The 24,951-nt window shown below is 37.8% G+C and overlaps 1 long non-coding RNA gene across 3 annotated transcripts in view; it reads right to left on the minus strand.

Moving 5' to 3' along the window:
- Positions 1-3,787: 3,787 nt before the first annotated feature.
- LOC105471470 (uncharacterized) overlaps positions 3,788-24,951 on the minus strand; it is a 46,398-nt gene continuing 25,234 nt past the window's right edge. For all 3 annotated transcript variants that reach the window (XR_011610736.1, XR_011610735.1, XR_011610737.1), the window contains 4 exons: positions 24,579-24,726; positions 15,082-15,334; positions 8,606-8,775; positions 3,788-4,082 (listed from right to left, as the gene is read on the minus strand). This is a non-coding gene — a long non-coding RNA (uncharacterized lncRNA). The remainder of the gene's footprint in view (positions 4,083-8,605; positions 8,776-15,081; positions 15,335-24,578; positions 24,727-24,951) is intronic.

Raw genomic sequence — 24,951 nt, forward strand, 5'->3', positions numbered from 1 at the left:
ATCTTTACAATTTGGCATGTTTATACAAGTTCTAGGGAACATGTGCACAACGTGCAGGTTTGTTACATAGGTGCATGTGTGCCGTGTTGGTTTGATGCACCCATCAACTCATCATTTACATTAGGTATTTCTCCTAATGCTGTCCCTCCCCTATCCCCCTACCCCCCAGCAGGTCCTGGTGTGTGATGTTCTCCTCTCTCTGTCCATGTGTTCTCATTGTTCAACTCCCACTTATGAGAACATGCAGCATTTGGTTTTCTGTCTTTGTGATATTTTGCTGAGAATGATGGTTGCTAGTTTCATTCATGTCCCTGCAAATGACATGAATTCATCCTTTTTTATGGCTGCATAGTATTTCATGGTGTATATGTGCCACATTTTCTTTATCCAGTCTATCGATGATGGACATTTGGGTTGGTTCCAAGTCTTTGCCATTGTGAATAGTGCTGCAGTAAACATACGTGTACATGGGTCTTTATAATAGCATGATTTATAATCCTTTGGGTATATACTCAGTAATGGGAATGCTGGGTCAAATGGTATTTCTTGTTCTAGATCCTTGAGGAATTGCCACACTGTCTTCCACAATGGTTGAACTAATTTACACTCCCATCAACAGTGTAAAAGCCTTCCTATTTCTCCACATCCTCTCCAGCACCTGTTGTTTCCTGGCTTTTTAATGATCGCCATTCTAGCTGGCTTGAGTTGGTATCTCATTGTGGTTTTGATTTGCATTTCTCTGATGACCAGTGATAATGAGCATTTTTTCATATGTCTGTTGGCTGCATAAATATCTTCTTTTGGGAAGTATCTGTTCATATCCTTTGCCCACTTTTTGATGGAGTTGTTTGTTTTTTTCTTGTAAATTTAAGTTCTTGGTGGATTCTGGATAGTAGCCCTTTGTCAGATGAGTAGATTGCAAAAATTTTCTCCCATTCTGTAGGTTACCTATTCACTCTGATGATAGTTTCTTTTGCTCTGCAGAAGCTCTTTAGTTTAATTAGATCCCATTTGTCTATTTTGGCTTTTGTTGCCATTGCTTTTGGTGTTTTAGTCATGAAGTCTTTGCCCATGCCTGTGTCCTGAATGGTATTGCTTAGGTTTTCTTCTAGGGTTTTTTATGGTTTTAGGTCTTACATTGAAGCCTTTAATCCATCTTGAGTTAATTTTCATATATGGTGTAAGGAAGTAATCCAGTTTCAGCTTTCTGCATATGGCTAGCCAGTTTTCCCAGCATCATTTATTACATAGGTAATTCTCTCCCCATTTCTTTTTTTTTTTTTTTGTCACGTTTGTCAAAGATCAGATGATTGCAGATGTCTGGTGTCATTTCTGAGTCCTCTGTTCTGTTCCATTGGTCTATATGTCTTTTTTTATACCAGTACCATGCTGTTTGGGTTACTGTAGCCTTGTAGTATAGTTTGAAGTCAGGTAGCATGATGCCTCCAACTTTATTTTGATTTGTACATATTTATAGATTATGTTTTATAAGATGATATAACATGAATTATATCCCAAATAACTACTTTTTTATGATCATATAATTTTTGAATAAAATATAAGGTGTCACTAACACTTTGTAAAACATAGGGTATCTGAAGTAATTTTTCCCCATTTTTGGGTGAGTACAGCTGTTCCATCTGGTTTGCTCATTTATTCACTAATTCAACAAATATGCCTTGACTTTCTGTTACTTACTGGGCTTATTCTGACCAAAATATTTCCCTTTGGAGGAAGGGCTTTGGCTGTTTGATAGAAACTCTCTTCATTGATCTATTTAGAACCAAGGTTCCAAGGGGTAGAAAGGAATGTACTAACATCTTTGAGAACAGATTTCTGGACATGGATAATCACTCAACTAAAGAATACTAGGTTGAGTAAAGATAAAGGCTATTTAAATACTTGAAGTGAGTTTCAATAGTAGATTATCTTCCTGTCTGTGGGCCAGACACTCTGTGATTCCCTACATAGACAAAATATCTTTCAGTCTTCCTTGTAATTCCAAGTTAGTGGCTATTACCATTCACATACATGATTACTTAATTAGGACACAGGAACTGGAATGTGTAACCACCTCTGCGTGGAAAGAGGGTTAGAATTTATATAGGTGCATAAAACCTTTTAAAAACTGTTAAAAGCAAAGATATGGAGAATACAAATGTAAAGTCAGATGAGAAACCCAATTCTAGTCAAACCCAACTAGATTAAAGGTCTGTATAGGGAAGATATTCCAATCCATGTGCCATTTCAAGATAATAGATGTTTTGGTTCTCTATTGCCATGTGAGAAACCACCCCACAACTTGTTGGCTTAGAACAATCATAGCCATTTATTCTCGCTCAAAATTCTCTACATGAGCTGGGCTCAGCAGGTGGATCCTTTGCTCCCATGTGTTGTCAACCACTTCAGTAATAATCAAGATGCTTGAATCGCTTGGAATGTCTAAGATTACTTACTCAAATACTTTGTGAATGGTAATGGCTATCAGCTAGGAGCTCAGCTGGGGTATTAATTGTAGTGCATCAGTTATCCTCCACATAGCCTCTCCATATGGCCTAGACTTCCTACAGAGTGGCATCTGGAATTCAATGGGAAATGTGTGAAAATAGAAGTTGCATATATCATATGTTTATACAGCATTATTTCCCACTGCATGGTATTGGTCAGAGCAAATCACAGGGCTAACTCAGATTCAAAGGGAGAAGCAATAAACTTTACCTCTGGCTTGAAAGAGTGTCAAATAATTTGTGGTTATTTTAAATCTGCCACAATGTAAATGAGTGAAGTTGGACAGGCATGAGATAATAAAGAGTGGTAGGGATTATGCAAATGATAGAACTTTTACCTCCTGTAGAGTTTAGAATTCAGATAGTTAAGAAACAGTGTTTAGTCCATACATAATATGTTTATTGTTTTAATTTTACCATTATCAGCTTGTTTGTAAGCCTTGATCTAGGAGGTTTTGTGAGGTATTATCTATACAGATAACCTAAGAAATGTCAAGAGCTAGGATAGTAGAAAAAGTGGTTTGAATGCATCCTGATAGAATTATGAATACAAAGAAAATGAAATGGAATTTTGTTTTGATTAAATATAGAGGGTATTTATTTCTTCATTCACAGAATAGACCAGTGGTCTAAAAAGTGGGATGTTCAAAATGATCCATGAGGGAGAAAACAAAATATTAGAGATTTCATTAATATTTATTTCATCCTTCCTCGAAATCCATTTTTCTTTATGTATTGTAATATTCACAATATGTTCAATTAGTATACTACTTGTGTATACCTTATAAATCACTATTTCTTGGGAAATGCATGCTCAAAAATTTTACTGATAGCTCTTGTGATATGCTCATTAGGGTTTGTAGATCATTGGTTTAAGAAATGAAAATAACCAATGTAACATCAAGAAATTAATCAAATTTTCCCCTCATGGAAGAAAATTTTCTTGTCCTAATGTATGGTTAATGTTGAAGTACAGAGCTGTGCATAACAAAGACAAAAAGGTAACTCTTCCTCTAGGAGAAAAAAGATATTTATTATGTTTATAGAAAAAGATAACAATTTCACAGGTAAATTATCCAATTTTATTGTTAGGAAAACAACAATGTCCTTTCATATGAGTTACATTCTCCTTACCTGGAAGGCCTACATGGCTATATTTGCATGTGGTGATTATCGGAACACTCATTGTTATATTTGAGCCTGTAGTCAAATATTCAAGCAAGAACCCTTAATGTCTAAAATCGATTTATTAAGCACTTGATTGTCCAGATACTATTCTTACTCATAATTTTATTAGCAGTTGTTTTTTTTTTTTAAATACCAAACTCCTTAAAAGCATCCAGCCTTTTCTTTTTTGGAACCCTTGTCCCCACGTGACATTTTGAAATTCCTGTTTATTGTCTTCAGTTGTGGGTGCTGGAGCTCTTCAGAAAGTTGCTAAAAAGCATCTGCTATTTAGGTTTTTTGTTTCTTTGGGAGCACAGCACTTTTTCTTTTTTTTGTTGTTGGTCTCATTTCCATTCTGTGCTTGACCTCAACAAAGTCTCTTAGTATTTTTGTCCTTGGACTCCTTATCTGTGAAAAGTCATGATTGGAAAAGTTAATGTCTAAGTTCCTTCTTAAATCCACTAATAAAGGATTTGTCTCTATAGGTCTCACATTTAATAAGCACCTGAAGAAATCAGATATCTCCTGACAATTACATGATTTGTACAGACCATTTTGAAAGGTGCCATGAGGCCCAGAAAAACTTCATTAGCAAGCTGGGGCAGCCAATGTGAAGTTACAAAAGAAGGACCAGAGTTCACAGTACACTGTGTTGTGTGTGGGTGAGGGGAAATTATGGTATTGCTGATCAAAGCAGTAAAAACACTGACTTCTGGCAGAATTGACTAGTTGGACATGAGAATCTAACTTGGAATTAGAGCAGAAGTCATAGTCTTGAAAACTCTATATAAAGTGCTCTATATAGAGTAGGTTTGTAATGAATAATTAATAGAACAAAGTTGGAAAAAGTAAAGCCAGGAATAAGGGTAAGGCAGTTAAACCCTGTTAGGTCAGGATGTATATAAATAAATTCTGAGTGTCTGTATCATTTTGGATCCTACAAAAAGTAGGTGATACAGTGAAATTCAGCTGCATTTTTTGGGGGAAATGTCTGTGAAGGATCAGGTGGGGAGCCAGAGGAGGAAGAGGAGACTTCACCCCACCTTGCAGGTTTGACACTTGTGCAAGAGAGAGTGAGGAAGGAGCACAATGCAGGGAGAGTCTCAGTCTAGAGACTTTATAATAGCTCAAAGAAAGTGTTGACTATGCTGATGAGACATCCTCAAGTAAGAGGCACTTTGGTTGAAAGAATCCGGTGTCTCACAGAATGGGCCTGCATTAGTATTTTCATCTTGCTCAGCCGTTGACTGGGAGTGGCCCATAGAAGGTGGAGCCTTGGCATGAATGTGGGGAATAAATTCAAATGAGAAAGCAAGAGCTCTGTGCAGAATGTTTTCAAGGCTGCCACAGTATCCAGTGGATCTCAATATGCCCCCTTTAGGAGCTAAAGAGGCTTGAATAATATAGGACATACTCCATTGTGATAAAGACTCTAGACAGTAGACATTTCTGAGCTCGGTGGGGAAAGATTTTTAAAAGTTCATTCTAGGCTGGGTGCGATGGCTCATGTCTGTAATCTTAGCACTTTGGGAGGCTGAGGTGGGTGGATCACCTGAGGCCAGAAGTTTGAGACCAGCCTGGACAACATGGCAAAACCTGTCTCTATTAAAAATACAAAAAAAATAGCTGGGGCCTGGTGGCTTGTGCCTGCAGTCCTAGCTATTTGAGAGGCTGAAACAAAAGAATCACTTGAACCCAGGAGGCGGAGTTTGCAGTGAGCCGAGATCACTGTACTCCACTGTACTCTAGCCTGGGTGACAGAGTGAGACTCTGTCTCAAAAATAAAAATAAAAATAAAATAAGTTTATTCTGTAACTGGCTCCATACTAGGTAGTTCACATGTGCTACATTTACATTGCATAATAATGTAATGAGACAGCCATTATTATTTGAATACTTATTTTACAAATGAGAATATCAATTTACAGATTATGATCCTTACTCAAGATTACACGTATTGTAAATAGCGTAATTCTTATCCACTGTTACACAAAAAATCTTTAGATACTACTAGATTCCACTTCTGCCTAGGGATAAAAATCAGTTATAACTTATCATAAAGGAATTTAATCCATTGAAGAGTATGAGGCTACCACAGTTTCATGACCTTAACTGCAATCTAAGTAAGTGATTATTATGAATTGCAGTTCCTCGGTGTTTTCTCTGATAGTTTTGATTTTATATTTCACTTCAGAATCACATTCTAGTTCTTTCTCTACCTGAGATATACCATCTTGTGTTTTCCTCTCTATATTCCAGAAATGCACACATGAGACTTTTGATAGATGCTGCTGATATGCACCAAGGAACTTAAAGTAAATTAAGGCAATTATATTTACAGTGTTTTAATGCAACTGGCACATCATTTTTCCAAAATTACCCTGACATAGCTCAAAGTTATAATGGCTACTGGAGTTTAAGCTCCTTAAGGGCCGGGGCTGTGTCTTATTCAGAAGAACCATTGTTGAGAGTATAAGCTCAATCAATATTTCCTTACTAATAAAATGGCAAAATTAAGATTTCTTTTCCCCATGTTCTTTAATAAAAATAGCTAGTCTTTATCATATGTTTGCCTGCATCAGGCACTTTTCCAAACACTTACTATGCATCTATCAATTCATTTAATTCTTACCAAACACTATGAATTTAGTAATCACCATCCTTTTACAGATATGTAGTGGAGACACAGAAAAATGAGTTAATTTTTCCAAGGTCATATAGTGATCAAATGTCAGAGCCAGGATTTGAACCCAGGAGGTCTGGCTTCAGAGTCCATTCACTGCATGACACAGCCTCTCTACTTAGTAATGACTGATTACTTCATCAGGAAGCAGGACACTGTAATACATAGTGATCAATTAATTACTCAATAGTTCTGGTGCAGTGTCTGACAGCGAGGTGAAAGAGTTTGTCAGAATTGCCACTCTCCTATTGGGGTGTCCATACAAGAATTTTAGTTTGAAAAAACTGTATTTATTTATTTTCCCTTCTTTTGTTGCTAGGAAATGTAAAAGAGTTAACCTGAAGGTGGAAGGTGATGAACAAATACATTCACTCTGACCCAGCTTTGTCCAGGCTAAAAGGCTGCTAGTCAAGGGCCAAGTTTCCATTGGCTTCATTTGCAGCAAGAGTAAACATTATAGCTTCTTTTAAGGCTCATCCCACTGCCTGGGGCCAAAGGAGAAGGTTGATAAGGTGATGGGGAGGCAGAATCTTCATTTAAAGCCCATCTAGTTTCAAATTTGTAAGAGAGTGCTGGCTACTTTCATAAAGCTCAGTGCACTCATTGTGTTGAGCAGGAGTATGCTACACACCTGTTTCTTTGAAGTTTTATTAGAATACAGCCACCCTCATTCATTTACATATTGTCTGGCTGTTTTTGCATTATCTGAGTAGAATTAGTGGTTGTGACAAATACGGCCCACAAAGACTAAAATATCTACTATGTGGCCTTTTATAGAAAACATTTGCTGGTCTTGAGCCCATGCCTGGCTCTGGAGCCACATAATCAGTGCTAGGATCCTGGCTCTACCTTCCATTCACTGGGGGCATTAGACATAACGCCCAACCTATCAGAATTAGTTTCCCTCTTCTGTATAGTGGAATACAGATATTTACTTCTTAACTTTTCTACACATTAAGTGACTAGTATACCTTATTCCCTTAATATAATGGATGACATATAGTGAATACTCAGCAAATGCACAACTGTAGTTATTTTATAATCATTATTTTTACCTCACCATTGTTAAGCTTTACATTATTTTTTTTTCACTTAGTCAAATCCATAATTCCTAAAGTTAGAGGAAAAAAAATGGAAGCAGCTCCCTTTTGAATTAGACTTTGTATCAGGCCCAAATACTAATATTTATTCAACTGTCCACAAACTAGTAGCCCATAGCTGTCCTAAACTGTCATCTGTCTCTCTTTTCACAGGGAGAAACCAGAATGCAAATTTCCTAACCAGCATACATTGTTTTTCTGTATGTTTGTAAGCTTCTTGTAATTAGTCACTTCCTTGAAATGAATGAATGGATTGATCAGTTATCATAAGCATGACCTTGGTGGTTTCTAGGATTTCCTCCTATCTAGCAAGAAAAGATACACATATTAATAAGGTATGAGCTGTAAGTGACAAGGAGAGCTGTGAGGGATGTGTGGCCTGATGTACCAGAGAGTGGAATGAAATTCAGTCCCTGTGGTCCTTTAGGGGGTCAAAGAGCAAGCTGCAGACACAGTGGTTCTGCAGAGCTCTCGGTGGCTTTCAGCAAAGCTGCTAATGGAATAATGATAGTTCCTGACACAAAGCAGAAGGTGTTCTATTTTTAGGCAAGAGGAGTTATGCGCTAGGGATGATACAGATGCATTCTTATCTTAGAAGAAACTGAAAAATGCCTGCACTGTTTCCTAACACTTTATTGCCATATGTTAGATGATGGACTCCTGGAGAGGATCCACATAAAGTCCTAACAATAGTACCTGATATAGTTTGAATCTGTGTCCCCAACCAAATCTCACGTTGAATTGTAATCCTCAGTATTGGAGGTGGGGCCAGGTGGGAGGTGACTGCATCATGGGGGTTTGTTTTCCCTCAGTGGTTTAGCAGCAACCCCTTGGTGCTGTCCTTGCAATAGAGAATGACTTTTGTGAGATCTGGCTGTTTAAAACTGTGTGGCACCTCACTGTCTCTCTTGCTCCTGTTCTGCCATTGTGACATGCCTGTTCCCCCTTCACCTTCCACCATGGCTGTAAGTTTCCTGAGGTCTCTCCAGAACCTGAGAAGATGCCACCATCATGCTTCCTGTACATCCTGTGGAACCACGAGCCAATTAAACCTTTTTTCTTTATGAATTACCCAGTCTCAGGTATGTCTTCATAGCAATGCTAGAACAGTCTAATACGCTACCACTTATAAAAAATTTACTATGTACCTGGCAGTGTGCAAAGCACACTCTCTGGCACCAATCTAATGAAGAAATACTAATGTTGTTCCCATTTTGCAGATGAAAGTGGTATTTAGAGGAGTTAGGTAATTTTTATGTGTTAATGGTACAGTCTGGTCTCAAGTTCATTTCTGGCTGACTCCAGATTCCAAGCACAACTGGAAAAGAAGAATGGGATATAATTAGTTTAAACTCTCAGCTTCCAAATCCAGTTAGAGAAATGATTTCCTACCATTTCATTATTTGCAAGGCACATTGTACTCTGGTCCACAAACGAAATGAATAAAGCGGTCAAATATGATGATATTCCACTTCAGTGGAAAGATTCAGGTAACAGAATCTGGACTCTGAAGGTGAGCTACAAATGAAAGGCAGAGGGAGTTAGGGAATGATATTATGAAGAAATAGGAGTAGACAATGGTTTCAGGACAGTAGTTACTTTCAGGAAGGGCTGAGGAATATATCACAGAAATAGGATGTGCAAGAGTAGGTGCCACTTGGGTCTGGGAAGGCAGCTGCAAGGGAGTCAGGCAGCAGTTCAAAGAAACTCAACCACTGGGCTAGGTACTCTTGGGGCCAGGTGACAATTTTGGAAAGAGATTGACAAATCCCTCCTATACAGAAGGACTAGAGTCATCAACAGTTTGTCAAACCTAAGGATTAACTAAAATCTCAGTTATCAGAACAGAAATCCAATTACTCTGAGTATATTGTAACAAATAATGGAAAATAGACTAGCAAAAGTTTCAGAACAAAATATTTCAACAACTGTATGTTAACCACTTACCCTGTGGTAGGAATTAGGACTTTGGCATTAGGTCATATCTCTAAAATTTAACCTGCCTACAGTCATGTATGTGGTTTGGCTCCATTTAAAATGCATATCTAAACTGAAACAGAGACTGGTGAGACATGTCAGTATTCAAATCTGAGAGCCATACAAGGCATTCATTCATCATTTACTCTTCCATTCACTCCTCTTTGAGAAAAGTGGTTGAATTCTCATATATACCAGGGAGTATGCCAACGGCTGGAACTACAAGGACAAATAGGATGTTGTTTCTATCCTTGAGGAACTCAGAGCATAAGGCAGAGGTTCTCAGGCCTCTGTGCACATAAGAATGACCTAGCACACAACTGAAAAATTCTGGGATCCAGATTGAGCATGTCACGGTAAATGAACTTGGAATATACATGTTTACAAGTACTATAGGAAGGTCTGATCAATCTTATTTGAGGCTAACATCTGGGGAAATCTGATTTAGATAAATGAAAGTCTTTAGTGAGTTTTTTTCTTTGTAAACTGTCAGATTTCAGTGCAAAAGAGGGACAATCTAACATTTTTAGCTGCATTGAAATAAACTATATTACTTAGTGAGAAAGCAAATTATTTATTGCTAAATGTGTGCAACCAAGCCTAGATATTCACTGGCCTGAATTCTGTATAAGCGGTTGAATCCCATGTCTTGTGAAATGTTTCCAACACTGATATCTGTGCTTCTGTAACATCAAGGTTTAACTTACCTTAAGCTTTATACTTAAGTACAAAATAATATTTATGTTTATTTTAGTCAATTTATTTGTTTTGGTTGATAGTTCAGAGTTAATTCTTTCTCCTTCCTTCCTTTCTTCTGTGCTGTCCCAGCTATTGAGTCACTTGCCACTTTCTTACTACTATTGATACAGATGTTTCTTCTGAGAAATTTGTAGCCAAGATTTATATTGAATAATATTACTTGAATGTAATATTATTTTGGAAAATATTGGAGGCAGTATAAATTAAAGCATTATTATTCAGCTTTACTCAAATGCTCAGGATCTCCTTTAATTATGTTAATATCTGTGTAAAGAAGGGAAAACTGGTATTATCATATCTCTGTTGCAGATGTTAGAGATAGGTCATAGCTACATAATTTCACGTGTGTCACAGTGTTTTCATTATCTATGGGTGAATAACAAAGCTGAATCTAAGCCGTAAAAGGGTGGCTTTAAAAAAAGATTTATTTTTTCTCATGATTCTGTAGATTGATGGAGTGGTTTTTCTTCAGATTTCACCTGGGCTTCCTCAGGCAGCCACAGTTACCTGATGGATGACAAGGGTTGGGTGAAGCAGCTTAGATGATCAGCTTCTCCCTTCGTCTATGGGTTTTTAATCCTGGCCTTTTTCACAGCAAGGTGGTCTCAGCTTTTGAAAAATGGAAGAAGCTGCAATGGCTCTAGAGGCCTTGACTTGGAAGTCATACAATGTTACTTCCTCCACATACTATTTGTTAAAGCTAATTACAGTTCATCTCAAGTGCAAGAAGTGAAAAAGTAGGTTGCACATACTGATGAGACAAATGCCAAAGTCATAGTTCAAAGTGGCTTGTATGATAGAAATGGAAGAATATGGCTGTGTTTTGCAATTTACCGCAATTGACTAGTAACCTTTGTAAATTTCTAGCTCTTTGGCCACAAATTATTCACATTTCTCTTATGTGCAAAATATACTCAACTCCATCACAGGACCCACAAATGTCTCATCCTAATTGCAGCATCAAGCTTGAAGGGCCCATATTGTCAGGTTCTTCAACTCTAGAAAAACATGTTCTTATATTAGGACCAACTTCTGCTTCCTGAAAGTAATTCTTTTATCCTGTTTTCTTCTGCTCTTGGCTCTGAGCTGTGGGCTTATGTCTGTGCCCACTAAGATATAATTAGTTTTCCATGTGTGTAGCTAGGTAGCTTTATCATCATGCTTTTTTCTTGTTGAAATCTGGAGAACTAGTGGCCTCTTCATTTTGAGTTCTATTTTTTTAGTCCAAGCTGGTACATCTCCCATAAAAATTTTATGGGCTTTTTATGAATCTGATTGAGGTTAACTCTGCCCAAAAGCCATATCCATAATTCTTTGCATAATACACACAAAGTAAAAATTGCTACCTTGAATTTTTCATGTGAAGATTAATGAAGAATATATACATGAAGAATATAATAAATGTCTGGCACAAAAATATTACCACTCTCATCATCATCATCACAACAGCAACAATAATAAGAGAGACCTCAGGCTTAAGAAGAAAGATGGGGAAATAAATTCTCAGAAAGTTGTCTAAGATGGAAACTTGAGTTAAAAATGGGAAACAAGTTTGTTTCCTAGGGCAGGGGATACTGGGTCACAATGAAAGGAAACTAAAAATGACTACTCATAGGTCACCCAGGTTACTGAATTGGGCTCCATGCATTCCCTTGGCTAAGGACATAATGCACATGATAACTGGCTTCTAAGGGAGCTTGTGGAGGGTGAGGGATAGAAGGGAAAAATCAAGAGGGAGAAGTCAAGTATGGAAGATTAGGTGGGGGAGGGCATTAGGGAGTCAGTAAAAATATCAACACTAAAGAGAGCTTTTTCTTGGTCCATCTTGTTTCCATGTTAGGACCCTTTCCACAGGCATGCTGTTAAATTTTTATAGCTACCTCAATTATCAAGTGTAATAGCAGATCCTTCTAATTTCCTTCTTCACTTCCATTTATTAAATGGTAGGAAACAAGTATCCTGGTTAGGGAATATCAACAAGAATCTTTCCTCTACCTAAACAACCCACCAACCTCTCTTTTATTGTTCTTAATTTCCACCTGAGGGCACAGATTTCATTCCAAAAGCACACATGGGTCCAGAGAACGAGTCTGTTAATCCCCTCTAGATGTACAAATTCTATAGCAAATGTAAATGGACCAGAAGAAGATTTCTTCTATGAAGAAACAGGGGTTGTTGTTGTTGTTGTTGTCTGTTGAGCTAGAATGACTATGCCTTTCTTTGGAGTTATCGTTTGGCAGATTTCCATTTGGGGATCACCATCATGTCAGTTTCTAGCTGCCTGGGTTGCAAGATTGAGATTCCATGGCAGCTTTCTCACCTTTAATTTGGTTTATTGCTCAGAGCCTGTAAATTTATACTCATCATCATAATTATACCTTTTTAGCATGAATTCTGTTTTTTCATAGAAAGCCCAAAAGAAATTATTCCAAAAGAAAAAAACGCAAGGATTAATTCTTCCTATAAATACATTTTGATATAACTCTATGAAGTGTGAAAGATTGTTCCTATGGGCATTCTTTCCTGTTGATTTTTACATCTGTCCTATGCACTATGAAGTAGGTTGTGGGCATGTCTTCAATGATTCAATGTACAATTTGTTCTCCCGTAGCTATCCTACTCCCTACCAACTTTTCCATGCTTTGTTTTCTTAGCACTTTGATACTCTATCATAATATTTTTTTGGTTATTTATTGTCTGTCTCCTAGTTGCTACTATTCTTGCCTTCACTGGTAGAAGGTAAGGGATATTTTTGCTCTGGTATTGTCCAGAGGAAGCCTAAGCTTCCTTTTAATATTATTTTTCATCTTGGTGGGGATGGTATTATTACTAGTGGTGTGTAAGGTGCTTTATTATGTGCTTTCTGCACAAGTCTCATTTAATTCTTCTAACAAGAATTCAAGGCAGCTATTTCTATCCCCACTCCTTTACAAATGAAAAAACAAAACAAAAAAAAAACAAAACAAAAAACCAAAACAAAACAAAAAAAGTAAGAGTAGGCAATTTGCTTTGTTCTTAGAGTATTGCCAATGTTGAGAAACGCACCTGGCACACAGTTGGTTCTCAATAAATATTTGTTAGAAGAATGCACACATAAGGTAGGAAAAAAAGTCATCTTTAGTGCCCCCACCCTCGGATTATTAAAAAAGAGGTGACTAGAAAGGGAAAAGTGCTAATTATAAACACAGCCACATTTTGAGGGGAGTAAGCTATAATATCGTAAATTTCCCTTTGTTCGACTGAGTGCCTTGATGGCTGGCTGAGTTACCTGCTGCTATGTGAGCCCTTCACCAGGATCCCCAAATCTTCTTGGAAAAGAAAGGAAGTACAGAGCAGCTAAGTGATTGCCAAAGTAAGACCCAGACCAGTGAGTCAACTTAATGGCCAACTTAAGAAATCAGTTCCAAAATGGAATTTTGGAATGTAAGCACCCTGGAAATTTTAATTCCCTTTGAGGAATACTACAAGCAAGCCAGTCTAATTTCAACCTTAACGAAGTGGAAGACATGAGCTAAAATAAATGTTACACATACCTGGCACAGAAAAACATCCTCTTCTTTCAAAAACAAAAGATTACATATGAATTATGTGTTTGCCATGATTTAAAGGGGAAATAGTTTTAATTAAAAATTAAAAACTGCTAAAATTTAGAATAAGAAATTAAAACGACACACATGCAAATATTAAAGACAGCTGTAATTTGAGAAGCTGTATGTCTTCGGCTGTTCAGGTTGCTATAACAAAATATTATAACTGGGTGCCTTACAAAGGATAGAAACTTATTTCTCACAATTCCGGAACCTAGGAAATCTAAGGTCAGAGCACCAGCAGATTTGGTGTCTAGTAAGGGCCTGCTTTCTGACTTATAAGATTGTGCCTTCTTGCTGTGTTTTCATACAGTGAAAAGGGCAGCGTTCTCTGGATCCTTTTTTGTAAGGATACTGATCCCATTCAAAAGAGTTCCATCATCATGACCCAATTACTTCCCAAAAGTCCCACATCCTTTATCACTTTGGGGGTTAGGAGTTTAACATATGAATTCTGGGGAAACACAAACATTCAGACCACAGCAGTGTGTTAATGAAGACACAACATTAGGAAATGGAGAAGTAAGAAGTTATCCTTTTTTTCATTGATGATTATTTTCTTTCTCAGATGCCACATAATTTCTTTTTAACATTTAATCAAAATGTAAATTGGGAAAGAATTAAGATAAAAGTAACAAGAATAATTTATAGAGCCCAATCACACTGTGATGTCAATCCTCTGAGGGGGGACATTTAGGGATGAGGCAGCCAGTCATCTCTCAGAATATATTTACCAAGATGGTTAACATGGGGACATCATTATCAGTCCTGATTGCCGCTAACGTGGATTTACAACTTTCCACATTCTTGGCATATTTTAAAGACTAATAAATGGTAGCAATGTTTAGTGATACAACTTCTTGCCTTATGAACACCTCTTCAAACTCTAAGGTCTATTTCAAAGATTATTTTTTCTGGGAAACATTCCCAATGTCCCTTTGTCTCTTTCTGGAAGGAGTAATTTTCCCATTCTGCTGGGTTCTCATACTACCTCTTAAACATCTCTCTTTTGGCCCTAAACAATGTCTATCTGAAGTAGCATTTGTTATCTTCATTGAATTGTGTACTCTTTGAATGCCAGGAGTATACCATTTTCATCTATGCCGTGTGCTTCTTCCAATGTATACAGTTCGTTATCAACTGCTTAACACATAAAAGGAAAAAAGAATTAATAAATGAATCAATGAACGAAAAAATGGGTCTGGGGGCAGCAATACTGAGTGATGGGCAGGTATTGAATCAACTCTAGTTTACTGAAAAAGAAAAGTACAGACGAGAAGTGTTAAAGTGGTCATACTTACAGCTAAAAATGTTTGGATGTCTACCATGCTTCATCTCTGATGGGTATTTTGCATACATAATCCTCATCCTTACAATCTCAAGTAGGTGATATCAGCCCCATTTTACAGTCAACTTGGTAGCAACCGTGAGAGGTATTTATTACTATCCTTACTTTACACATGAGTAAGTGGAGGCTTGTAGACTTCGTAGACTTGCCCAAAGTCACATGGCTGTTAAATGGCAGAGGCAGGATTTTAATGCAAGACAATCCATCTGTAAAGATACAGTTAGTTATAAAATTAGGACAATAACCTACATTTTTTGACCTTAGTCCGGTATTTCCTGTTAACTATCATTCTCATTTTTGTGTTTCAAAAGTTATAGCAAGGTATTTAATAATCTCAAATATAATCATGTACATCAGGTATCCATATACATTGTGGAATTTGAAAGGAAAGTAAAACTCTATCTTGTTCTTCATTGTCTCTCCCAACAATTTGCCAATATATCTGTAATTCCCAGCATCATGGAAGGTGGTATTTCCCAAAATGGGTTCTGTGGGCTCCTAAGAGGTCTTCTGTGTTCAAATACTTCAGGAAATCTGGAGCCAAATAGAGTTAGATTCCTTTTTTTAAGTATCCTGTGTGGGACTCCTTTGATATACTAATATACATGCAAATCTAAATCAGGTGATTAAGATATAGAGCACTTCTCAAATTGAGACATAGACACCATCCTCTTCCATTTTTTTTTTCTAAGTATCACAAGAGTTTTGTTTCAAAAGATGCACTTATGAAACATGCTTGTTTAAGGCATTGCGACTCTGCAAACCAACAAATATTAACCTATTAGCCTCTGGAAGCCAACAAAAATATTAATCTATTAACCTATTGTACATAGACCCATAAGCTTTCACTAACAAGCCATGGCAGGAAATAACTATTTTCTGCAAAGAAATTTGGCCTAAGTGGATACTGGGTTGCTTAAGAATCAGTAGATCTATGGGCCTGGCGTGGTGGCTCACTTCTGTAATCTCAGCACTTTGGGAGGCCAAGGCGGGCAGATCACGAGGTCAGGAGATCGAGGCCATCCTGGCTAACATGGTGAAGCGCCGTCTCTATTAAAAATACAAAAAAATTAGCTGGGCACGGTGGCGGACGCCTGTAGTCCCAGCTACTCGGGAAGCTGAGACAGGAGAATGGCATGAACCCGGGAGGCAGAGCTTGCAGTGAGTGGAGATCACGCCACTGCACTCCAGCCTGGGCGACACAGCGAGACTCCATCTTCAAAATAAAAAAAGAAAGAGTCAGTAAATCTAGTTTATCATCTGAGTTCTGCCCCCCTTAGAGGTTAGGTGAACATGTTCAAGTTATTTTTCCCTCTACAAACTTCAGTTTCCTCTTCAATAAAATGAATATAGCAGAAACCCTCATGTGAATATTGTGACTAAACAACAATAACAATAATAAAATTATTGAAAGAGCAACATTTGTTTTGTCCCTGCTATTATGAGGCCCTATTACCGTTAGTTTTTTCAGACAGCATCTTTTTAAATTTTCGCAGCAATCATGAGAAGGGTATTGTCCTCATTTTCCAGGTGAGCAGACTACAACTCAGAATTGTTACATAAGTTTCTCCAGATTACACACACCTAGTAGAAGGAGAAACCTAACTCAAATCCAATTCACTTGATGCCTTTACCTATGATTCACTAACTTCAAATTCCAAATCCAACTATTGCTATGATCAATAATAATAATGAGGAAAGCAAATTTTTGTTGATAGGCTCTGTGTGCCAGGCATTATTCTAAGTAGAGTATTTGTATTATTTAGTCATCACAATAATTGTATTTATGGAAATTTTTTGTAAACTTTGTATGCTGTTTAATTCCAACTTTTATTATGTATTATTTAAATAACATTTAAATTAATTAATTATCATTGTTTCTAATTTAAATAATTAAATAATAACATTCAATTAAAATTTCTTTTTTTTTTTGGAGACAGGACCTCATTGTGTCACCCAGGCTGGAGCGCAGTGGTGTGATCTCAGCTCACTACAACCTCCGCCTCCTGAGCTCAACCAATCCTCCTACCTCAGCCTTCTTAGTAGCTGAGGCTACAGGTACCTGCCACCATCCCTAGCTAGTTTTTTTTTTTTTTTTTTTTTTTTTTTTTTTTTAAATAAAGATGGGGTTTTGCCATGTTGCCTAGGCTGATCTAAAACTCATGAACTAAAGTGAGCCATCTGCCTTGGCCTCTCAAAAATGCTGGGATTATGAGCATGAGCCACCATACCCAGTCATTTCCCAAAATTTTAATTTAAACAGTTCTGTAGAATATTAAAGCTAAATGGGATGTCAGAGGTTATTTAATCTTCTTCTTATTCTTTAGACTATCGTTTAATTTTTTAAACCACTATGGGCATGCTGCTTGGACTGGATTGTTTATAATTCTAGACTTTACCTTGATCAAACTGTTTAGAAAGCATATCTCCTAATGACATTTATTTTATTTGTTTATTTTTTAAGTTTGAAGTTGTTTAATTAGAAGAGCACAAGGCTTAATGAACTTATAGCCCCAAATTACTTTTAAATAATCTTGTGGTCAAATAGCAAGCCCTCTGATGGTGTATGTGGAAAAATAGTATTTCTAATTTTCACTGATTTTTTTTTTAGGTTTATTTCAATAGGTTTTGGGGGTACAAGTGGTTTTTTGTTACATGGATGAATTATATAGTGGTGAATTCTGAGATTTTAGTGCACCTGTCTCCTGACTAGTGTACATTGTGCTTAATGTGTAGTTTTTTATCTCCAGCCCCACTTCCACTGTCATCTTTCTGAATCTCTAAAGTCCGTTATATTACTCTGCATACCTTTGCATAACTCATAGCTTAACCTCCACTCATAATTGAAAACATACAGTTTTTGGTTTTCCACTCTTGTTTACTTCACTTACAATAATGACCTCCAGCTCTATGCAAGTGGCTAAAAAATACATATTTTGTTCCTTTTTATAGCTGAGTAGTATTCCACGGTGTATATATACCATACTTTCTCTTTTTTTTTAAATTTATTTATTATTATAATACTTTAAGTTGTAGGGTACATGTGCATAACGTGCAGGTTTGTTACATATGTATACTTGTGCCATGTTGGTGTGCTGCACCCATCAACTCGTCATTTACATCAGGTATAACTCCCAATGCAATCCCTCCCCCTCCCCCCTCCCCGTGATAGGCCCCGGTGTGTGATGTTCCCCTTCCTGAGTCCAAGTGATCTCATTGTTCAGTTCCCACCTATGAGTGAGAACATGCGGTGTTTGGTTTTCTGTTCTTGTGATAGTTTGCTAAGAATGATGGTTTCCAGCTGCATCCATGTCCCTACAAAGGACACAAACTCATCCTTTTTGATGGCTGCATAGTATTCCATGGTGTATATGTGCCACATTTTCTTAATCCAATCTGTCACTGATGGACATTTGGGTTGATTCCAAGTCTTTGCTATTGTGAATAGTGCCGCAATAAACATACGTGTGCATGTGTCTTTATAGCAGCATAATTTATAATCCTTTGGGTATATACCCAGTAATGGGATGGCTGGGTCATATGGTACATCTAGTTCTAGATCCTTGAGGAATCGCCATACTGTTTTCCATAATGGTTGAACTAGTTTACAATCCCACCAACAGTGTAAAAGTGTTCCTATTTCTCCACATCCTCTCCAGCACCCGTTGTTTCCTGACTTTTTAATGATCGCCATTCTAACTGGTGTGAGATGGTATCTCATTGTGGTTTTGATTTGCATTTCTCTGATGGCCAGTGATGATGAGCATTTTTTCATGTGTCTGTTGGCTGTATGAATGTCTTCTTTTGAGAAATGTCTGTTCATATCCTTTGCCCACTTTTTGATGGGGTTGTTTGTTTTTTTCTTGTAAATTTGTTTGAGTTCTTTGTAGGTTCTGGATATTAGCCCTTTGTCAGATGAGTAGATTGCAAAAATTGTCTCCCATTCTGTAGGTTGCCTGTTCACTCTGATGGTAGTTTCTTTTGCTGTGCAGAAGCTCTTTAGTTTAATGAGATCCCACTTGTCAATTTTGGCTTTTGCTGCCGTTGCTTTTGGTGTTTTAGACATGAAGTCTTTGCCCATGCCTATGTCCTGAATGGTACTACCTAGGTTTTCCTCTAGGATTTTTATGGTATTAGGTCTAACATTTAAGTCTCTAATCCATCTTGAATTAATTTTCGTATAAGGAGTAAGGAAAGGATCCAGTTTCAGCTTTCTACTTATGGCTAGCCAATTTTCCCAGCACCATTTATTAAATAGGGAATCCTTTCCCCATTTCTTGTTTCTCTCAGGTTTGTCAAAGATCACATGGCTGTAGATGTGTGGTATTATTTCTGAGGACTCTGTTCTGTTCCATTGGTCTATATCTCTGTTTTGGTACCAGTACCATGCTGTTTTGGTTACTGTAGCCTTGTAGCATAGTTTGAAGTCAAGTAGCGTGATGCCTCCAGTTTTGTTCTTTTGTTAGGATTATCTTGGAGATGCGGGCTCTTTTTTGGTTCCATATGAACTTTAAAGCAGTTTTTTCCAATTCTGTGAAGAAACTCATTGGTAGCTTGATGGGGATGGCATTGAATCTATAAATAACCTTGGGCAGTATGGCCATTTTCACAATATTGATTCTTCCTATCCATGAGCATGGTATGTTCTTCCATTTGTTTGTGTCCTCTTTTATTTCACTGAGCAGTGGTTTGTAGTTCTCCTTGAAGAGGTCCTTTACATCCCTTGTAAGTTGGATTCCTAGATATTTTATTCTCTTTGAAGCAATTGTGAATGGAAGTTCATTCCTGATTTGGCTGTTTGTCTGTTATGGTGTATAAGAATGCTTGTGATTTTTGCACATTAATTTTGTATCCTGAGACTTTGCTGAAGTTGCTTATCAGCTTAAGGAGATTTTGGGCTGAGACAATGGGGTTTTCTAAATATACAATCATGTCATCTGCAAACAGGGACAATTTGAGTTCTTCTTTTCCTAACTGAATACCCTTGATTTCTTTCTCTTGCCTAATTGCCCTAGCCAGAACTTCCAGCACTATGTTGAGTAGGAGTGGTGAGAGAGGGCATCCCTGTCTTGTGCCAGTTTTCAAAGGGAATTTTTCCAGTTTTTGCCCATTCAGTATGATATTGGCTGTGGGTTTGTCATAAATAGCTCTTATTATTTTGAGGTACGTTCCATCAATACCGAATTTATTGAGCGTTTTTAGCATGAAGGGCTGTTGAATTTTGTCAAAAGCCTTTTCTGCATCTATTGAGATAATCATGTGGTTCTTGTCTTTGGTTCTGTTTATATGCTGGATTATGTTTATTGATTTGCGAATGTTGAACCAGCCTTGCATCCCAGGGATGAAGCCCACTTGATCATGGTGGATAAGCTTTTTGATGTGTTGCTGAATCCGGTTTGCCAGTATTTTATTGAGGATTTTTGCATCGATGTTCATCAGGGATATTGGTCTAAAATTCTCTTTTTTTGTTGTGTCTCTGCCAGGCTTTGGTATCAGGATGATGTTGGCCTCATAAAATGAGTTAGGGAGGATTCCCTCTTTTTCTATTGATTGGAATAGTTTCAGAAGGAATGGTACCAACTCCTCCTTGTACCTCTGGTAGAATTCAGCTGTGAATCCATCTGGACTTTTTTTGGTTGGTAGGCTATTAATTATTGCCTCAATTTCAGAGCCTGCTATTGGTCTATTCAGGGATTCAACTTCTTCCTGGTTTAGTCTTAGAAGTGTGTAAGTGTCCAGGAAATTATCCATTTCTTCTAGATTTTCCAGTTTATTTGCATAGAGGTGTTTATAGTATTCTCTGATGGTAGTTTGTATTTCTGTGGGGTCGGTGGTGATATCCCCTTTATCATTTTTAATTGCGTCGATTTGATTCTTCTCTCTTTTCTTCTTTATTAGTCTTGCTAGTGGTCTGTCAATTTTGTTGATCTTTTCAAAAAACCAACTCCTGGATTCATTGATTTTTTGGAGGGTTTTTTGTGTCTCTATCTCCTTCAGTTCTGCTCTGATCTTAGTTATTTCTTGCCTTCTGCTAGCTTTCGAATGTGTTTGCTCTTGCTTCTCTAGTTCTTTTAATTGCGATGTTAGAGTGTCAAATTTAGATCTTTCCTGCTTTCTCTTGTGGGCATTTAGTGCTATAAATTTCCCTCTACACACTGCTTTAAATGTGTCCCAGAGATTCTGGTATGTTGTATCTTTGTTCTCATTGGTTTCAAAGAACATCTTTATTTCTGCCTTCATTTCGTTATGTACCCAGTAGTCATTCAGGAGCAGGTTGTTCAGTTTCCATGTAGTTGAGCAGTTTTGATTGAGTTTCTTAGTCCTGAGTTCTAGTTTGATTGCACTGTGGTCTGAGAGACAGTTTGTTATAATTTCTGTTCTTGTACATTTGCTGAGGAGTGCTTTACTTCCAATTATGTGGTCAATTTTGGAGTAAGTACGATGTGGTGCTGAGAAGAATGTATATTCTGTTGATTTGGGGTGGAGAGTTCTATAGATGTCTATTAGGTCTGCTTGCTGCAGAGATGAGTTCAATTCCTGGATATCCTTGTTAACTTTCTGTCTCGTTGATCTGTCTAATGTTGACAGTGGAGTGTTGAAGTCTCCCATTATTATTGTATGGGAGTCTAAGTCTCTTTGTAAGTCTCTAAGGACTTGCTTTATGAATCTGCGTGCTCCTGTATTGGGTGCATATATATTTAGGATAGTTAGCTCTTCCTGTTGAATTGATCCCTTTACCATTATGTAATGGCCTTCTTTGTCTCTTTTGATCTTTGATGGTTTAAAGTCTGTTTTATCAGAGACTAGTATTGCAACCCCTGCTTTTTTTTGTTCTCCATTTGCTTGGTAAATCTGCCTCCATCCCTTTATTTTGAGCCTATGTATGTCTCTGCGTGTGAGATGGGTCTCCTGAATACAGCAGACTGATGGGTCTTGACTCTTGATCCAGTTTGCCAGTCTGTGTCTTTTCATTGGAGCATTTAGTCCATTTACATTTAAGGTTAAGATTGTTATGTGTGAACTTGATCCTGCCATTATGATATTAACTGGTTATTTTGCTCGTTAGTTGATGCAGTTTCTTCCTAGCCTCAATGGTCTTTACATTTTGGCATGTTTTTGCAATGGCTGGTACCGGTTGTTCCTTTCCATGTTTAGTGCTTCCTTCAGGGTCTCTTGTAAGGCAGGCCTAGTGGTGACAAAATCTCTAAGCATTTGCTTATCTGTAAAGGATTTTATTTCTCCTTCACTTATGAAACTTAGTTTGGCTGGATATGAAATTCTGGGTTTAAAATTCTTTTCTTTAAGAATGTTGAATATTGGCCCCCACTCTCTTCTGGCTTGGAGAGTTTCTGCCGAGAGATCTGCTGTTAGTCTGATGGGCTTCCCTTTGTGGGTAACCCGACCTTTCTCTCTGGCTGCCCTTAAGATTTTTTCCTTCATTTCAACTTTGGTGAATCTGGCAATTATGTGTCTTGGAGTTGCTCTTCTCGAGGAGTATCTTTGTGGCGTTCTCTGTATTTCCTGGATTTAAATGTTGGCCTGCCCTACTAGGTTGGGGAAGTTCTCCTGGATGATATCCTGAAGAGTGTTTTCCAACTTGGTTCCATTTTCCCCCTCACTTTCAGGCACCCCAATCAGACGTAGATTTGGTCTTTTTACATAATCCCATACTTCTTGCAGGCTTTGTTCATTTCTTTTTCTTCTTTTTTCTTTTGGTTTCTCTTCTCGCTTCATTTCATTCATTTGATCCTCAATCGCTGATACTCTTTCTTCCAGTTGATCGAGTCGGTTACTGAAGCTCGTGCATTTGTCACGTATTTCTCGTGTCATGGTTTTCATCTCTTTCATTTCGTTTATGACCTTCTCTGCATTAATTACTCTAGCCATCAATTCTTCCACTTTTTTTTCAAGATTTTTAGTTTCTTTGCGCTGGGCACGTAATTCCTCCTTTAGCTCTGAGAAATTTGATGGACTGAAGCCTTCTTCTCTCATCTCGTCAAAGTCATTCTCCGTCCAGCTTTGATCCGTTGCTGGCGATGAGCTGCGCTCCTTTGCCGGGGGAGATGCGCTCTTATTTTTTGAATTTCCAGCTTTTCTGCCCTGCTTTTTCCCCATCTTTGTGGTTTTATCTGCCTCTGGTCTTTGATGATGGTGATGTACTGATGGGGTTTTGGTGTAGGTGTCCTTCCTGTTTGATAGTTTTCCTTCTAACAGTCAGGACCCTCAGCTGTAGGTCTGTTGGAGATTGCTTGAGGTCCACTCCAGACCCTGTTTGCCTGGGTATCAGCAGCAGAGGCTCAGTTGAAAATGCAGAAATCACCGGTCTTCTGTGTCGCTCGCGCTGGGAGTTGGAGACTGGAGCTGTTCCTATTCGGCCATCTTGCTCCGCCCCCCCTTATACCATACTTTCTTTATCCACCCATTAGTCAATGGTGCTTAGTTTGGTTTCACGTCTCTCTCTCTTTTTTTTTTTTTTTTTTTGAAATGAAGCTTTGCTCTTGCTGCCCAGGTTGGAGTGCAATGGTGCGATCTCAGCTCACCGCAACCTCTGCCTCCTGGATTCAAGTCATTCTTCTGCCTCAGCCTCCTGAGTAGCTGGGATTACAGGCATGCACCACCACGCCCGGATAATTTTTATATTTTTAGTAGAGATGGGGTTTCTCCATGTTGGTCAGGCTGGTCTCGAACTCCTGACCTCAGGTGATCCACCCGCCTTGGCCTCCCAAGTGCTGGGATTACAGGCATGAGCTACCACGCCCAGCCTGGTTTCACACCTTTGCAATTGTGAATTGTGCTGTTATAAATAAATACATGCAAGTGTCTTTTTAATATAATGTCTTCTTTTCCTTTGAGAAGATGCCCAGTAGTGGAATTGCTGGATAGGATGGTGGATCTAATTTAGCTCTTTAAGGAATCTCCATACTGTTTTCCATAGAGGTTGTACTAATTCACGTTTCCATCAGCAGTGTATAAGCATTCTCTTTCCCCCACATCCACACCAACATCTATTGTTTTTTGACATTTTAATAATGGCTATTAATGAAATTTATTTTAAAAGACACATAGAGCAGCAAACAATTACCAGATATTACCCAAAATGCTGGAAAATAAGTTTTAACTTGAAATAAGACAGGCACCTTTTTTTGTGTGTATTTGCCCAGGAGTAGACATAACAGGGACTCGTTGCTCTCAAAGACTAGTCTTTGGTAGCATGTACTCAGTTAGAAAACTTGTGGATGAGTTTGTGACACAATAAAAAGGACAGGGCTTTAGGTGTCAGGAAAATTGAATCTTAAGTCATATTCTGCCACTGGCTTATTCTGTGTCTTTGTCTTTAATAAAACAGTTATTAATTCATGCCATACATATTTATTGAGCAACTGCTAAGTGTAAGGCCCTATGCTACAAAATGATGTAAAAGATGAGCAAAAATTGAAATAGACACTTGACCTTGGGGAACTGGCCTTATGAGGTTAATCTGTGACACACAGCACCCATAGATAATGTGTCTGGCACATGGCAGAAGCTCAATACACTGTATTTTCTTTTCCATTTCTTAGGACAGAAACTTCACTTTTCTTATTGTCAATGTCTTCATCTAAAAAATAAAAATGACAAGGTATCAGGACTGGCATCATGGAGAGGATGATTTTCAAGATTTCTTCTGGTTCCAAACTTCACATATTCATTAATTCCAGGATAATAATTGGGCACAGATGCAATATTTAAGGTGCTTGTGGTGGGTGTAGCTCTGCAATAAGAAAATAAGAAGTTGCTTTTTCTGTTTAATTTTTACTTCACTGTTCTATTTTAATACCATGAA

This window comes from Macaca nemestrina, chromosome 12 (genome assembly GCF_043159975.1).
Source record: "Macaca nemestrina isolate mMacNem1 chromosome 12, mMacNem.hap1, whole genome shotgun sequence".
NCBI classification, from domain to species: Eukaryota; Metazoa; Chordata; class Mammalia; order Primates; family Cercopithecidae; genus Macaca; species Macaca nemestrina.